General features: G+C 36.1%; 1 protein-coding gene across 3 annotated transcripts in view; it reads right to left on the bottom strand.

Moving 5' to 3' along the window:
• The window catches only part of CDK14 (cyclin dependent kinase 14), a 606,291-nt gene that overhangs the window by 65,490 nt on the left and 527,805 nt on the right, over positions 1-12,996 (bottom strand). The gene's annotated exons all lie outside the window — the stretch shown is intronic.

Genomic DNA, 12,996 nt, shown 5'->3' on the forward strand with positions numbered 1-12,996 from the left:
GAAAGGAAAGGAAAGGAAAGGAAAGGAAAGGAAAGGAAAGGAAAGGAGAGGAAAGGAGAAGAAAGGAAAGGAAAAGTTCTGAATTGTTTCCTGATCTCCCCCTAGTAAAGAAAACCAAAATACTGTTTGCTCTGGTCCTGGAGGCTACTGTACTTAGCTCTAAAAATCCCAAGGAACATGGGAAATCATTCATTCAAACTTTTGGCCACTGCATCCTTTGTTGAAAAATATCTTAGGTGGAAACATAAAGTGTAAAACAGATTAAAGTGGAGCTACTTTGATGGGGAGAGTGATGGGGTTGAAGCCCTGCCCAGTGTTCTTCTCCCTTTCCACTGCCTCCCAAGAGATACCTTCAAGGGGATCTGAGGAGCAGTGACTGCTTTGAAATTTGTTTTGGCCACAACCCACTGGAAAAAATGCATTTTATTAAGTGACTCAGTATAGATACAAATGCACATGCACACATACAGCTGAAATAAAAATTTCATGAAATGATACTTATTATTTTTACTACATGTGATCATCTCATTTTCCTTTCCCATTTAGTCTATTCCACTTGAGAAGTACTTTTTCCAGTCTACTACATTGATACCACTATCCACTAAGGGAGTTAAAAAACACTGCATTCAGTAACTTAATCCTTAAAATAATTGTATAGATTAAGAAACACTCGCTCCGGTCTGCATTTCCTCCCTCTTGAGGAAACACTGATGAAGAAAACATGCAGTAAGAAGTGGTAAGTGGAGGCACTCGAATTTGGACATAGGGCTGATTCACTTGTCCAAGAAGGACAGATTCTCTTCGCAAGGAGTTGGGAACACTGACCTAGAGTAATGTCTGCTTGTTATTGCAAATCGTAAGGCAAGTCAACCTGGCTTCCATCACATGGACCAGAGAAGCACAGAAAGCCGGAATCAAGGCAACAAAAATATGGATAAAGAAAGAGATCTTATTTCTGCTGGAGTCCCTGTTTCCAATTTCTGTCCAAGGCCCAGTTTTATTTTTGTCCTTGGTTTTATAAAATATCCTTATATCCGTATAATCTCCCATTTTATAAAAATGAAGAAAAAAAGAGGGAAAGAAAGAAATAGAAATCACAGGATAGTCATGACCATACATTTAACAATCAGCTGTCATTAACATATATAAAATCTATTCATGCTACAAAATCATCACCAACATAAAAAATTGCACCCCAGTTAAAAGAACAATGAGGAAAATATTTCTGGTAGATTTAAAGAAAGTGAAAGAGAATGCAAATATATATTTGCAGAAAGAATTCCCAAGGTCTATTGCTTTTTCACCCTTAAGATTGTCAATGCACTATGTCAATACAGTGGCAACCACAGGATTGAAAGGTTTCATTAAACTTTCTTCACTAACTTAAAAAATTCATCTCAAATGCCATCTATTTAAGTGTGTGTCCCTTTTCACCTTTTTATTTTAGCAAGAGGCTCTAAGAAATACACCTTTTAAAAAATCTAGCCACAGCAAGCCTATAACAAGGCTTCAAACATATGCACTTCCACATGAAATCACAAAATGGGCTTTTATAAATTTCTTTCTACAAAAATAAATAAGAGAAAGTAATAAAAAAGATAAAGCCTTCATACAGAATTGCAGCAATTATATCCCAACAGCTACACTATAACCCAAAACTTTGCAAAGGCTTTGATTATTGAACCATGGCTGAAGTGAATAATTTGCTTTTCACTAAGAAAACAAGCACATTCATTCTCACCACAATGGAGAGAGGCAGTTTTAATTAAACCTTATCAAAAGATGAATAAAGAATAAACTCAATACCCATTCCACAGAACTCTATTTTCATCTGTTTAGTTTAAGCTTGCCACGTTCATGCAATAATTATCCACTGTCCAAGGAATGCCAGAGTTGTGTTAATGTTGGTAAAGATTTAATTAGCTCAATTATCTGGAGAGTATTGAAGTGAGGCTCAGCACAGTACAAATTTCTTCAGGCTTTATACATACCTCTCATCAAAATACATGAAACTGAAATCTAAGTGAACAAAAGCCTCTTACTCTAAAACTCCACAACTGAAACAGTTCCATACTTCATAATTTTATCACTCTAATTAAACAACCCCCCCCCCCAAGTCTTTAGAAGTAGAGCTCATAAGTGAGGGTTTATCTTGGTGTGAGGGTGTGTGTGTGTGTGTGTGTGTGTGTGTGTGCACAGTGCACGTAGTTAACTTTCTGAATCTGTAAATATGTTCTTAGAAAGTTAATTAAATCTGCCTTTTAGATAAATATTAACTTCCGAAGTACAGTCCTTTAAAAATGTTTTATTTTTTCAATGTAGCCTACATATTACTTTTTTTCCCCAGAAAGCAAGGCATTTAAATAGCATTGAAAGCACAGTAACTCAGATAACTGTTGCAATCTGTCAGACACCAGGGACAGACAGTAGGGTTCATTTCAGAAAACAGATTGGCCCCCAGCGGCCTGACCTTCCTGGTGGGAAAGAGAACGCAGCACTGTGCTTGACAAGCTCAGCAACAAAGAGGTATATTCAGGTCCCCCCAATTCAGACACGCTTCTCACAGGGAAAAATGCAAAACTGGAGAAAGAAATGCACCACTTCCAGCAAAGCAGAGTTTACTTACATCAGAGACAAGCATTTCAACCATAACAAAAAATAACATATTTAGGAAAGCAGCAAGCACCGTTTTATCCACAGTTATAACTTTAGAAAGCTCTATTTTGGGCATTGTCAACGTCTTAGCTTCCAACCTCACCTGTGATCCATACCCACTAGCCTTATAATATCAGTGGAAATCCCAAAATATTATTATTCTGATAAAATATTTCCTAATTATCAATGAAGAGGGCATAACTTTTCTCTTAGAAGATGGCTCATGCAAATTTCAAAGTATGCTTTATCTTTCCTTTTATAGGCTGCAAGTTGTGCCTTTATTTTGAAACCCAGATAGGCATGTTCTTGTCTTTTAGACTCTCAAACAAATTTTTCATTACCTCTATTTTTATTTTGCATTTGTATAGCATCTTTTAAGAAAGTTTCAAAAATCCAGCAAAAGAATAAAAAACAATTAAAACAGTGATAAAGGAATATGCTCAATTTAGAAAACCTCAAGCTGAATTAGTTGCTCTACGTAAAAACGTACATATTTTTTAAAACTCCAATGTCCAGTTTTATTGTATATCCTACTTGATCCATTACAAGGAATGTTTAGTCTGTATGTTTATAATTATATATGTAATGTGTTAAGATATCATATTTTTAAAGCATTAAGCTTCATGTGGAAGATTATAAATTTAAAAGGCACTCACAGATACCCATAAATAACTTTATAAACAAGTACATTGCTGTTTCTTAAATTCAGAGTCTATGTTTTTACAGTACATACTTTCCTGAACTGTAGAGATTACAGGCAGTAACGCTCAAATCAACTAGTTAAGTTGAAACAAGCCCTGACTTCTGATCCATAAATATCTGGATGATTAAACACTCCTCTTTGGAAACGTGTAGATTATTAGAAAAACTTACGGTGAAGAGTAGACCATCGTATACTACATAGAACGTCATGTTTTAGAAAAGAAGGCATGGTTTTGAAAACTAGACACAGATCAAAGTCAGAAACTCACGCTGCCAGATAAAAGATAAGGCTGGTCGGGTGCTAAGACAACTTAAACTGTCAAAATAATTTGCCTCCATTTTAGACATAAACACTTATGTATCAGAAAATGCTATAAGGAAATGGGGCAAAAATGGTCCATGCCAGTAAAAAATTGTTTTTTATCCGCCTCATTTTTTGAACCATCTTCTTTAGGAAGTACACAAAGGTCTCTTTTGAGCTGGCAAAGAAAGACACAAGTGTAGGTTGGTTTTACCTGGTTTTCTAGCCTGCAAGCACTTTGATGGTATGACTCACTTGAGTCCAGCGCTAAAAGACATCCTTGGAACTTCAGGGTATTTTGTGTAAGAATAAAGGGTGCTTGGGTTCAGTTTGCAACACAAGTCATTTTTACCACACAAATTCCCTTCTTTTGTGCTGGCAAAGGGGGATGCTTTGAGCCCTTTGGGTTTAGAAGATCTTCAAACAGACAATAGTGTGCAAACAACCCTCAAGAACGTAACTTAGCTAGGACAACCTCAAGGCTAAGACCAAGGCTTTGAGAAAGGCCCCTTCAGCTGATTTCCTTCTGCTCTTCACCCCGAACAAAGCCTGACTGACAATACTGAAATCTCACTCTTTGGATTAAACCCTCTTTGCAGGAAAAGTATGCAAATGCTATACGTGGCTCCCTTGTCTGAGGCCACTCTTAGCCGGCTATCTTTTCTCTGTCTGGCTCACCCCTGCAGACCATCTATTCCTGACACTGAGACCAGCCTTCCAATTCAATATCTTTCACAGCTCTGACAGTCAGATCCCTGGGCCTGTCACTGCCTCTAAAAGGGGCTCATTTAGTTGTAATTAACTATTCCCTGCATATTTCCTAACGTATGGTAATTGTGCTAAAAGCCAACAAGTGAGGCATTCATTCTAGTTCTCATTTAAATCTTTTTTTTTCCCTCAGCAGTCTTCCTCCCTCCGCCTCTTTTTCACTCCCATCCCTCTGTCCCCCAATTTTCTCTTTTTGTTCCTCCCTGGTAACATATCAAGTAAAGAGACGAAATGAAGGTGGAAATTGGAAACTACAGGAAAATAAACAATTGAAAAGGCAGAGCTTACTCAGTGATGAAGCACTGCATGGAAAGTTACAAGAAAGTGAAAGAAAATTTAAAATGAAACATTACTTTTGTTGACAGAAATATACATGTATACAAATACGTAAATACATATATATTTGAATATTACATAAAATGGCCAATTTAATAAGCTGGTTTAGGGTCTCAAGATATGTTTGTATATACACACAATAAAAAATTCTATAAATTATTATTATTATTTTTTGAGACAGGGTCTCACTCTGTTGCCCAGACTATAGTGCAGTGGCACGATCTTGGCTCACTGTAACCTCTGCCTCCCAGTCTCAAGTGATTCTCCTGCCTCAGCCTCCCAAGTTGCTGGGATTACAGGCACGTGCCACTACTGCCCAGCTAATTTTTGTATGTTTAGTAAAGACAGGGTTTCACCATGTTGGCTACGCTGGTCTCAAACTCCTGATCTCAAATGATCCACCTGTCTCGGCCTCCCAAATTGCTGGGATTACAGGTGTGAACCACAGTGCCTGGCTTAAATTAATTTTCTTAACAGAAATTTTCTCCTCAAAATTTATTTGCTCTCTGCACTACAAAGAGTACAAACAAAAGATAATGATTTTGCCTTCCCAGTCTCTCTACCCCTAAGCTACAGATGAGAAATAAATAAGGATCTTAATTTCTGACCTTTTGCAAATAGTTCAGGTCTGGACAAGTGGGCAGTGGACCTCTGAGGACTGTAGTATGTTCTTGCAGGTAGATCAACAATCCCATGATCAGGAGATATTTACAGGATGAGGTGAAGTGATAAAAAAGTTATTTGCCTCAAAGACTTTCCATTAGCTACAAGCTGTTGAGCTATAGTCAAGTGGATCAAACTGGAAAATAGTCATGGCTGTTTGCAACATCTCATCCTCTCAACTCACAAAGCAATGTTGTAGAATTAGTCTTGGCATAGGAAAGTACATATTGTTTCATTAAAAAGACTCAAAGCCCTCCCCCCACAAAAAACCCTCGCCTCTTGTAAAGCCCATTGAGATTAGCAGCAGGTGGAGAAGCTGGAGTCTCAAATTCTTATGCCAATAGGACTCCTTTAGCTCCTCTTTTTGCTTTTGGCTAAATTATGTTTCCATGCTATCTCTTAATCATCTGGATACTGCTATTTCTAGTATTAATTTATCAGCATTTCTTAAGGGTAATAGAAGGTACTTTAAATGTTAACTCATGGAATGCCCTGTGGTTGTAAAATGAGCTTAGCTTGCGTAGTATCTGACTCTTCATCATAGATCTACAGAGGAAAATCTGGTAATGAGATAGCATCAAAGAACTTGGACCCACCCAAGGGGACTCTGAGGTTGGAATATAGTGAGAGCCTACTATGGCTATAAAAATATAAATTAACTAACTTTCTTAATTATATAATAAAATTGGTAAAACCATTTTCTCTGTTAAAGTAAGGACACAGCAGTTCAATGTACTTACTTCCTCTCACTCATATTTCTTATGTATAAATTTTATATGTACAAGCAAAATATTCTACTTTCATTTTATCCCATGTATTTCTCCATGTTACTTGGCTTAATAACTAATTTTCAAGACTGTATCATATTTCATCTGCTTTGGTAAACTTTAATTTACTTATTTATTTTTAAAATATTTAAATGGTCTACTCCGTTCTTAATAATTTGTTTAATCTGTTTTACATTAGTTGTTTCAAAATTTTTTCCATTGTCATCATAATTATCACTGAAAAGTTTAGTTACTAACGATTCTAACCATTAAGGCGGTTTAAAGAATTTGGTTAGACGGACTTTAATACTGTCAAATACTTCACAGTGTATTTGAGTTTAGGTAAAACTGGGCCTGAAACTATAGTTAACCCCCTTACAGGGACTTAAAGTACATAGACGGGAGTATGAATTTATTCAAAAAAACACTTTGCACACCAATTGACTGCTGAGTATACAAGACCATGAAGATACTGAATTCTTAAAACATTTCTTTTAACTTTGAAAATGGTCTTAAATTTTTGTCCCTAGAAACTCACTTTTCCATTTTTTGCATTTCCCCCAAATGATGCCAATGTATCTTAATATATGAAATTTTATATATTCACAAAATTTAAATTAAGGGGATTGTTATTCATTTTACAAAAGATACGTGAATAGAAAAGGCATATTCTTTAACCTAAAATAATTTACATATTACTTTTAAGAAACATGTCGTAACACGCTGATAAATGTATAATGAAGAAACTATGTCTATAACAGAGTCACAACAGAGTTGCAGTCACTTTTGCAACCCACTCCAGCAAAATTAATTTTTCTCTCATTTGCCCTCCCATATAGCTTCATGCAAAGTTCTGCTGTACCCTTTATCATCCTGAAATTGAAAATGTCATGACTGGAGGATGAACAGAAGGAGAAGAGTAAGTGTTGCTAAAACTGCTAACATCAAATTAGGCGTAAATGTGGATGGAATCTTGTTTATTTTCTTTACTTAATTTAAAGACATGATCTAACATAGCAAGTTCAAAGAGGAAAAAAATACATCTTCCTTTAGCATTGTTAAATGATTTCTAAAGGATCTCCTTGCTTAAAGATGTTTTGGTTCTTCTATCTCTGACCAGGAAGTCATACATATTTCCTATGGGCAACAACATGAAAATCCAAACTCTTTAGCATCTCATTCAAGACCCTCAGAATCGGGCTTCAAATGACTTTCTCTGTCCATGTCTTCTCACTCCGTATTGCCCTGCCCCTTAGCTCTATCAGATCAGTCTCTAAAGATGCTGCACTTTGTGACACAGCTTTGCTCTTGGTGTTTGTTTCCTCTTTTTGAAAACATCCCTCTCCTTCTGTATGCCCATGCAAAATCCGACACCTTCTTTTGTTCAAAAATCTCTTCCTTTGGAAAAACTTCTGCTACCTCCTCGAGCAAAATTAATGTTTCCCATATTTGCCCTCCCACACAGCTTCATGCAAAGTTCTGCTGTACCCTTCATCATTCTGAAATTTAAAAGACTGCATTTGTGTCCCTACATTGTGAGTGTCTTGAAGCTAGAACTATCTTCTTACTATTGTCTAGTAGAGGACCAATACAGTGGTTGCTTAAAAAAAAAAAAAAAAAACTTCCTGAAAGAACAGGAGATTGGTATATGGTGAGTTGGCTGGATATTCACTAAGTCAATCAATATTTTAAAAATATTTAATGGGCATAAATTACGTGTCATGCGAGGAGATGGGAAATATAATGGTGAAATGAGGATAAAACAGTAAACAAGTTCCTGTATTCTGATATTTAGATTCCAGAATATATTCCACACTCTGTCAGATGCCCTGCTAAATTCTACTACCAATCTTGAGTCAAAGGCTGGAACAGCTTAGGGTCCTTAACTCAGACATTCCCCTCTTTGTTGGTGACACTTTCTCCATTTCCACCCATTTTCATTAAGACAGATGGAGCCTTCAGAGTAATTTCTCTCTCTTCAGATTCTGATGTTAGGCAGCCTTGTTGTCAGTTCAGTAACCATTTAGAGTTCCTTCCATTTGATTGAAAACCTGTCCCGGACCTCCAGCTTCTCTGACTTTGCATCCTGGATATCACATTGGCTTTAAAACCTCATCTGTGTTCATGTAGTGATCAAGGTCAACATCTCCAGTGATAAGATAAGTGGATATCATGTACTTCTTGACATGAAGTGGTGAAAGGGCATCTCATCTTAGTGGTATTCTTCTCCAAAACCCATAACCCCCATCTAATCATGAGAAAGCATCATGAGGGACATTCTGCAAAATACCTGAACAGTGCTCTTCAAAAGCATCCAGGTCATAAAAAATAAAGTTAGTATTAGGAGAAGTTGGGTTAAGGACATAACCCTCTGTACTGGTTTTACAACTCTCCTAAAAAATCTAAAAGTACTTCAAAATAGAGTTCAAAAAACAAAAACGAAAAAACAAAAAACAAAAACACAGCCCTAATCTGACTGACTGCTACTCAGGTTGAGTGGATATTTTGGATTCTGAAACCCCAAATGTACCTAGATTTCCATGAGTTACTTCATGAGAGCTGGGTAGGAAAAGACCCAAGTCCCGTTTTCTGACATAAAGTTGAATTTATGCTGTGTCTAATAGGAGCTATCCGAAAGCCTTTCTGAGTCCTATAAGCAAGCTATGTAAAATGGCCTGATGATTTAGTATCATATGGCCAGAGGCTCTCCATGCAAGGTCAAACTTGACGCATATAAAAAGGAAAGTCACAGCCCCTAGGATTAATATACAGTAAAAGTCTTTCAAGATTTGGTCTACTAGTCATCAAGAGGATAGTAAATGATGCTGTATTGTAATTTTCAGATGATACCTGTGTGAACACAAGAATAGGGATTTTTATCTATTATACACTAGAAAAATTGAGATATTAAATTGAGAGATCTGGAATTACTTCATACAGCAAAAAAAAAAAAAAAAAAAAAAATATTGTGCTGAATAGTAATTTCTTAGAAGGAAAATGTTACCAACATAACTTATATGTTAGAGTTAATGCATGACACTTGTGAAATAGAGCAGTGTTTCTCATATTTTTTATCTTAGGACCCCTTAATACTCTTAAAAGTTATAAGGAACCCCCCTAAGAACTTTTGCTTCTATGGATTGTAGCTGCTGATATTTACCATATTCAAAATTAAAACTGTTAATTAAAAATATTTACATAAGAACTCATTACATTTTAACATGAAAACATAATTTAAATAAAAATAACTGTATTTTTCAAAGAGAATTAGTGAGAAGAGTGGCAGTGCTCTACAGTTGTGCAAATCTTTTTAATAAGTGGCTGGATAGAAGAGAGTTGGGTTCACAAATATGTTTCTACATTCAATCTATTATGATACATTGTTTTGCTTGAAGCAAATGACAAAAATATGGAACTACAACAGATTAAGTAGTTGGAAAAGAAAGAAGTATTTTAATAGCCCTTTCAGATATATTCTTCTTTTACAGTACAACAAACCTCAACAAGTAGTAGTTTCTTAAGGGTTAATTGTACCAGGGAATCTGAAACGATATCAATGAACTCTTCGTATTCTATTACCTTAATATATATTGGTTTATTTTAAAATTTCAGTGAATATTTTATCCATGCATTATTTTGCTAACATGCGTTGATCATTTGGAAAACATTTAGTGAGTTATGCAGATATTTCAAATGTTGACACATTTCATTATACAATATCAAAAAAATCACATTTGTTTATATTACCACCAATCTCATTATCACTGTCCAGTTCACAGTGGCAAATAAAAGCTATCCATAGTGCTCTCAAATTCAAATTTTCTATTGAAAGCTCTAATTTTATCAACAAATTACTATTGGTTGTTTTGCTTTGGTGATGAACTCACTTTTGGTTCCTTTTTTGAGAAAATGTCTGCCAAATACTCAAGTTTGAAAACTCAAGTAGTTTTTCCTGTCAGTCATTCTTTCAAATAAAAACCATGTGCCTGGAAAAAAAGCAGTTAGTTCAGCTTGCAACTCAAACAACTGTACAGGAGCTTTTCCTTGAGACAACCATGGTAACTAGGTATCCAATGCAAATGACTTACGTAAACTTCCCATTTAGTCACATAGTATATTAATAAGATATTTACCTAAAAGTCGAGGTTTAATAAAATCAATACTTTTAACCTCTTCATCAAGAACATTATTAAGTGAAGCTCCCAAAAAATTGAATTGTGTGGTTGGGAAGATACAGTGCCCAGGAACACAGTTTAGAGTGTCACTGCTTTGATTTATGCTAAGGAGCCAGCAGTTTTACCCTCCCTTGCTTTTGCACCACTAGTGCAAATGTCAACACAGTGAAAATGGCAAAGAATATCTTAGTGTTATTATGAAAACAGTTTTGACCCCATGAAGCCCCTGGGGATCCACAGGGTATATGGACCACACTTTGAGATCTGCTGACATAAAGGACGATGATAAAACTACCATTTCTTTTCTTTAGTACCGAGGGACCTTTTCTTAGGAGAACCCACAAAACTAACAGTCAGACTTTTAACACATGGTTACTCAATCCACAGAGTTGTGGAAAGGTTCACCAAAGAGTATGATAAATATATGGAGAGGAGATGGATTGAGAAGAATGCAAAACAGTGGAGATTCTAAGAAGTCAGTGAGTGCAGAGCCGACTTTGGAACGCGGAATTGAGAGGAGGGGCTGGAGAAAAGGGTAGGCAATGAGACCAGGCATGCACAAACACCACCAATTCACCCCTGTAGTCTGTGGGGCCAGGCACCTTCAGCTTGACTGTCTTGAGTGGTAAGGGCTTCTTACCTAAAGGTACAGACTGAGAAACCTACTTATAGACAACTATACTGAATTATTGTATTATAACATTTTTTGACTATGTTTTCCCTCAAAGTGGCTTGTTTATTTATTACTCTAATAAATCTGTCAGTTATTAACAAATCGAGTTTCTGTAAAAGAAAAAAATCTTAACGTTAGGTGAACCATTTCAAATGGTATTCTATAAAAATTTTGTTTTCAAGGCCGGCTTCTGGACTACACAATATAATTCCCAAATGAGGGGATGAGTGGATTCACACTGATGTTTAAATTTTTATATTTGACAGAACTAATGCAGTATATCTTGACAGCTATATACAGTAGCTTAATGCTAAGCTTTTTATGCTGAATATAGAATGGAATGAATTTTGCACCAGTGTTTTGGACTAGGAGGTTTTAAGATTCCTATTCACATTACACAGCAGTCTGAGGCTGCTTGATAAAACAAGTATTGGCTATTTAACAACTGCCTCATAAAATGTCTCAATATTTAAGAGAAACCCAAGGCAAAGACATTTTGAAAATATACATTTTAACCAGAATCTGGATGCTAAGTAAACATCTTTTAGTGTTCAGAAAGACTTGCAGCTGTGGCATCTGTGACTTAACAAGATGAAGATCTCCATGCCAAAAGATAAATGATACCATAAAAGTTTCTTATCAAAAGAAAATACGTTTTCAGATAGAATTTATGTTTTAAAAAAGGCTTTACACAAAAGCTCATTTGATACATTGTAAAAATACTGGAAGCTTTTAATTTGGAGTTCAGTATGAATACACGTGAGGCAATACTATTTTCTGTTTTGCCACTATGTTCTCTTTTTATAAACTGCAGATCAATTTCCTCTATAACAGCACCTTTTTAGTTTTGTTTGTAAATAAGGTTACTGTAAATTGTTAACTTTATAGTAGAATATTAAATTCTAGATGTACTGACATCTAGGAAGCAATGAAATTGGAGAACTTCTCCTTTAAAAAAAAAGAAGTTAAAATTTTAACATTGTACCAAAATATGATACAGTCACATTCTAAAATGTACATATATTTTTTCACATGGATTAGATTCAGATCTCCCAAAGGGCATGTGGTCTCTTCTATCAATGAGACTGCACGTGAATCCAGAACCCTGGTTTGATTTGTGCAGCCCAGCTAACCACTGAGTATAAACACCAACCCTGTTATAATTCAGTATGCAACTGAGCTAGTCTTCCACACTAGGAGAGGGGGGGAAAATCCCTCCTATTTTCTAAAGTTGCCCATCTCTATCCGTTTCTGTCAAATTGCCACAATTGCCCAGATAAAACATTTGAGAGTATGTCAGCTTTAATTAATGTAACATGACCTGATCATTTCCACAGTTAAGAATAAAGAAGTTTGCTTTCTTTAAATCCAAAGCTCAACCTGGAGATTATGCTAAGTTGCTTCATTCATAGTCCATACTCCTCTGCTCATGTCAGAAGGACAGCATTTGTCCCCTCTAGTGATAAACAAATTATACATGAAATCAATTCCACTTCACAATCATTTTCCCTATTGGGTATTATCTTTCCTTCCCTGCTCCCTCCAGTTAAGCCCGCATCCTGTAACTTGCTAATGAGCTGAGAGCTTTCTGTTCCAGGTGGCACCCCCTGCCTCGAAGTCATGACATTTCCCATTTCGAATGCTGCTGGCATTTTTCGACAGCTCCTGCTAACTAGCCTTTTTGACCTGCACTAAGAGGAACTCATCTGATCGAATCCTCTAACCTGCCAATCATTCCAGCAAATGATCTTCACAGTCACTCCCAAGGCAGGAATGATAGGAAAAAAAAAAAAAAAAAAAAAAAAAAAAGGAAAAGCGAGTGAGAGAATGAGGGAGTAGGCAAGCGGCTGCCTCTGCAGCTACCTAATGAGAATACTTTAAGTCTCTGAGGCAGCTGAAACACTGAAAAACTGGTGGGAAAATTAGGACACAACTGAATGCCTGGCTCTGTAATTA

The sequence above is a fragment of the Piliocolobus tephrosceles genome, chromosome 8, assembly GCF_002776525.5.
Source record: "Piliocolobus tephrosceles isolate RC106 chromosome 8, ASM277652v3, whole genome shotgun sequence".
Taxonomy (NCBI): Eukaryota; Metazoa; Chordata; class Mammalia; order Primates; family Cercopithecidae; genus Piliocolobus; species Piliocolobus tephrosceles.